The sequence below is a fragment of the Polypterus senegalus genome, chromosome 5 (genome assembly GCF_016835505.1).
Source record: "Polypterus senegalus isolate Bchr_013 chromosome 5, ASM1683550v1, whole genome shotgun sequence".
Classification (NCBI taxonomy): domain Eukaryota; kingdom Metazoa; phylum Chordata; class Cladistia; order Polypteriformes; family Polypteridae; genus Polypterus; species Polypterus senegalus.
In genome coordinates, this window is record NC_053158.1 from 136,727,105 (window position 1) to 136,733,104 (window position 6,000).

A 6,000-nucleotide genomic window follows, 5' to 3' on the forward strand; every position below is an offset into this window, starting at 1 on the left:
AAAAATGATGAATCTTAGTGAACAGCATTCAAGACTGTGAACGATGTATGTAAAGAACATGTGTGTTTTGTGAGTGTTTCCTGAAGCCCTTCATTATCTAATATTTAGCAAACAAGTTTAAAGTACTTCTTTGCTGCATACTTCCTAGCATCCATGTCAGAAAAGCACAGACTGTCGAGAATAGGAGCATCGACCAATTTGCCAAATATGTTATATTATCACACCAGATGCAAATGTTTAAAAAAATAATTAAAACACATAAAAGCATACAAAATAAAGACTAAATAAATTTTAATCTATCAGCTGGAAAGCAATAAATATGTTCAAAACATACTAAAAAATCAAAGGAAATAAACATTAAAATGCAATAACAACAAAAAAAAAGAACCAGAAAGAAATGAACAATAATGTGCTTAACAAGCTGGCATTCTGGTAAAGGGTGCTTTGCACACGATGCTTCAGGAACTGTTTCTGGGCCCCCGTAATCTTGAATTGGAAGGAACAGGTTTAGAAAATGTAAATCAATCTGCTTAAATAAGAGATGAAAACATTAGTGAAAAGAGAAGCAAGCAGATTGTCATAGTATTTTAAAGTTATTGAAACAAGATTAAGCTTAGATGCTTTCCTGCTGCTTTGTTTCGAGAAAATCCATTTTACATCATGCTACATAATGGAAATAAGTGGCTAGAAAGATTACACTGGCTTTAGAAAGTGCACTTAACTCCATTTTGCAGCCGAATGTATTCTGTTTGTCTGAGGAAGACAGGTAGAAAGCAAGAGAGACGGATGGTGAACAGGAGGAGTAAGTTAGTAATTAGTTTAAGGATTTACCAGGCATTTCAGCTTTCAGTAATGCTAATTTTAATAATACTCTTATTTTATAGCTTGTTGCTATATTCTACTTTGGCTTTTTTACTTTTTGCAGGAGGCTAATTGAGTTGTTTGAAATTACCAAAACTCCTTAACACTGGTTTTGTTTTCCCAAAAGATTTTTATTTCTCTGCTTAATGATGAAGACATTTTTTGTAAGAAAAGGAATATAATACATCCTTTTGATTGTCATAAAAATGTTAGAATAAGCATTTATGTTGGGGGAAAGGATTCTCTTCTCTTTCTTCTACTCTTAAAGTTTTACTGTGCCTGTGTGCCTTCCTCTCTTTCTCTTGTGGGGGGCTGAATTTAATTTAGCCTCTTTTAAGTTTGACTTGATAGTATGGAATGATACTTGGTTTAAATAAAATCAATAAAAAAGAAATGCATTGCTAAAAAAAAATGCATACGCATTTGCCAAATTTGCCTGCATTAAAACCTCCATTAAAACTTGGCAAATATGTTTCTCTATTGTTTACTACCATCACTAGTCACACTCTTGATATTCACTTCTGGCTCACTTACTGTAAATTGTTCTTCATATTTGGTTTCTTTAGAAATGGCAAGTTAATCAACCCAATATAGATGGCATCTATGTCACTTAGCCCATTAACATTGCAACAAGAATTTTTAAATATATTCTAATGTGTGGTATTCCAACAGCTTTTAGCATTTCTGCTATCTTGACCATCCATTGTCTTAATAAGTGTTGAGTCTTTTTTCTATATTTAAGGACATGGAGTGCAATGATAAAAGCAAATACAGTACCTCATACCCCTCATTAAAACTCAAAGGTCCTTTTTTGTGTTTGGACACTCAGTTTGCCATATTTAAAGTTCTTACAATGTATATTCATTGTGACTTGCTGAAAACAAAAGGCTATGATTCAGATATGTAAACTGGTCTGCAATTTATGAGAATATTATTAAAGTATCTTGGTTTTCAGTAACCGTTACTTATTCAGACCAAAGCAGTTAACCCAAATCCCTGAGGCTGAATAAATGATCAAATCTCTGCTTCCTTTTAAGAGTCTGGCACCACTAAGTCAGATTTTTAATATAATAAAGGAATCAACATAATACAGTCAATTAGAACAAAAAGACCAGTTCATTCTTTTCTGGCATGAAAGACATTCTACAAATGGAAAATGGCATAATATTGCTAAAGGCAGAAAATACTGGTTCAATTTCATTTTTTTGAAAGGAGTATAATGTGCAAAAGATACTTATGCTATTCAAAGTGATCCAGTTATATGATGAAAAGGACAATATGCAATTTAAAATTTAAAAAAGGGGTAGATTTTATGGTTTGTGAGAAACGGAGGAATAAATTCAGCACTCTGGTGGTACCTTGTTTCTTGGCCAGTCTTGGATGCTGCTATCATCACCCTAACATGTGGCTCTATGTGCTCTCATCTACTGCATTAATGGCCTACACATTCACACTGTTGCCTCTTTCTTTGGTTTTATTATTTATCATTTTACTATATAAATATCTGTTATCTAAGAAATATAAAATGACATGTACTGTGAGTGGGCAGCCTGCAAGAACAAGTTCTCAGGGGCAAATGCAAAACAAGGTTAACAGAGCTGAGCCAAGTTCTGAAGATAGACTCTGCAAGAGAGACAGCGAGTGCCACATTGGCATCAGGACCGGTTCTACATATGTCAGTGTGGAAATGAGAGCACCAGAAGGGCAACAGGCATAGGCACCAGCATATGCATTGAAGGGAGAGAATGAAGACAAGGGGGCGTGGGGGACATCAAAGGTAGCAACACTAAAGAAATCTTCTGCCCTTCAGACAATTCTAAAAGCTGGGGGGCTGGCTTGGATACCTAGCCCTTTAAAGCTAACAAAAGCTTAAGATGTGCAAGAACACCAGAAGACACTAGATGGAGTTCTAACTTATTGTCCATAAGGCAAACTCCAATTTTGGGACTTGGAATTTGGGATTTTATTGATTTTATTGTAATCATTCCATACAGATAGATCAATTTTTACAAAAAATAGTATTGAAAACAAATCAAACCAACCCCCACCCCCACACTGAGAAAGAGAGCATGGCCAACGGAGTAAAACTTAAAGTTGGTCAAAATGCATAAATTGATGAGTTTAATAGGTGGATAAAAAAAAATATATATCGGAAGAGAATCTATTTCCTCAGTGCTTTAAGAGCTTATTCCAAAATATTATTGATTAGATCCTGCCAGGTTTTGAAAAGTTCTGCACAGATCATCTAACTGAGAATTTAATATTTTCCAATTTCAAATAGTATAAAAGATCAGTTACGCACTGACTTAAAAGAGGAGAGTTAGGATTCTTCCAGTTTAGCAAAATAAGTCTGTGTGCCAATAGTGTAGTAAAGGCAATCACAGTTTGTTTGTCCTTCTCCACTTTAAGCCGATCTGGAAGAACACCAAACACAGCTGTTAATGGGTTAGGAGGGATTGTGACACCAAGGCTGTCTGAAAGGCACTTTAACCTTTTTTTTCCAGAATGGTTTTAATTTTGTTCAGGCCCAAAACATGTGACCCAGTGAGGCTGGGACTTGATTGCAGCATTCGCAGGTTGGATCTTGCCCTGGAAACATTTTGGACAGTTTTAAGTGAGACAGATTTGCTCAATATATAATTTTAAGTTGAATAACTGTATGCTTTGTGCATATGGAGCTTGAGTGAATTCTCTGCATTGCTACCTTCCAGTCCTTTTCTGATATGTTGAGTGATAGAACTTTTTGCCATTGTCCTCTTGGATCTTTGAAAGGGAGGGACTGTAAAATAATTTTATATATTGGAGAAATGCTGTCTGAGTCCTCCAAACTAGGCAACATTTTTTCCAGCATGGAGGAAGGTGTGAGATGAGGGAAATCGGGCAGGTTCTGTTTGACAAAGTTTCTAATTTGAAGATAGTATAAGAAATGTGTTGCTGGAAAGTTAAATTTGAAATGTAATTGTTCATAGGATGCAAAGATGTTGTCTATATAAATATATCTAAGCAATTTAATCCCAAATGTTTTCCAGATATTAAAAACTGCATATGTTCGCGAGGGTTGAAAAAGGTGGTTCTCATGCAGAGGTGCCACAGGTAAAATATTTTCCATCTTAAAATTCTTTCTACATTGGTTCCATATTCTGAGTGAGTGAAGCACAATTGGGTTATTAGTATATCAGCAATAAGTTGCATTTATTGGGGCACAAAGCAGGGAATATAAAGAAGTACTGCAGGATTTTATTTCTATTGCTGACCAAGTCTGTGTATGTTCATCTATTTGTGTCCAGGTTTTTATAGCTTGTATGTTTGCTGCCCAGTAATAAAACTGAAAGTTAGATAGAGCCATGCCACCTTCTGCCTTAGGTCTTTGTAGGGTCGCTCTTTGGATACATAGATGTTTTGAGTTCCAAATAAATGAGGTTATGGTTGAATCTAATTGCTTAAAAATTATTCATTGATGTATATTGGAATGTTTTGAAATAAAAAGAGAAGCTTAGGAAGGATATTCATCTTAACAACGTTAATTCTTCCAGCTAGAGTGAGATGAAGGGGTGACCATTTATGTAAGTCTTACTTAATTTTTTCCATACAAACGGCGAAATTTTGTTCATAAAGAGCTTTATCTTTACTTGTCATATTTACACCTAGGTATTTAAATTGATCTGCAATGATAAAAAGGAAGGTGTCCAATCTGATATTGTATGCTTGAGAATTCACTGGAAGGAGCATACCTTTATTCAAATTAATTTAGAGACCAGCGATCTTTTGAAATTGAGTGCTGTGGCACGCGGCTGGGGGTGGCACCCAGCCAGGATTCCCAGGAAGACAGGAGGAGGGCTCAGGCCTCCACCAGACCACAAGAGGGTGACCGCCCTGGTTCCTCTGGGGGCCATGCCTAGAGAACCCTGGACCCAGTAACTTCCACCACACGAGGAAGTGCTGGGGGGAAGATGAGTAGGGACACCCGGGGTGCATTCAGGATACGCAGCCGGCATTTCCGCCACACTGGGGTGTGTTCGTGGGAGATTGCCGGAACACACCTGGAGCACATCCGGGTACAGATAAAAGGGGCCACCTCCCTTCATTCGGGGCTGGAGTCAGGTGGAAGACGGACGAGGTCGGTGAAGAGAGAGAAGGAGGTGGTTTTTGTTTGATTTGGAAGCAGTTATCGGGTTACTGGAGTCAGATATGGGAAAAAATGTCAGATTAAATACAGTATAAATTGTAATATATGTTTTCATATACTAATTTGCTTAAACTATCTCTTCTTCACTTTTAATAAAAATACAGTTTCTTTTTTAATTGTGCAAGTTTTGCCTTATGTTTAATGCTATTCAGTGTTGTAACTTATTTAATAAATGACATTAAAAAACCAGAACCCGTTCACTACAGTCTATAAACCCAAACATTAACAGGTTAAGGTGCTAAAAAAGTAGCCTGGTGATTCCCATCAGCAGTTGTGTACTTTCAATCAAAATACTAAAGATATTAGTCTAATTACAAATAGAGGAGTAGGAGTTGAAGGTTTTCTGTACAACTCCACAGCCCTGTCCACAATGTACTTCTCTCATCATAACATATAATTGGTTAACTATTTCTTAGAGCAACTACATATGTTTAACTTGGATTAATTGTTTCTTTTGTCATCAAAATGTAACAGACAGTGAAAAGGTTTACTTTTTTAAGATAAATCTCTTTGCTCATAAATATACTGTATCTCCCCAATCAACTAGTTGTTATCATTTTAAAAAATAAATTGTCATGTCATCTTCATAAAAGAAATCAGAGTTAAGTTTAGATGTTATACAGCATGTGAAAATTTGGTGTAGCCAGGAGGATTACCTGAATGGATTGTTGTATAGCTTTATTTATATAAGCCTTGGTTTTATTTTAGAATGTGATGCTTTTTTTAGATCAGTGCATGATAAGGAAGAAAACTGACTAAATAAATCAAAAATCTTCACAGACAAAATACTGCAGGCTCTCTCTGTGCTGTGACTTTTTAACTCTTACGTATGAACAGGATCCTTTTTGACACTACCCTTTATAAATCCACATCTATTTCACATACATAAAACATTTTTTTACTCATGGGTACACCAGGAAATCTTATATTAGTGTTAACAAAGGTTAAAATGT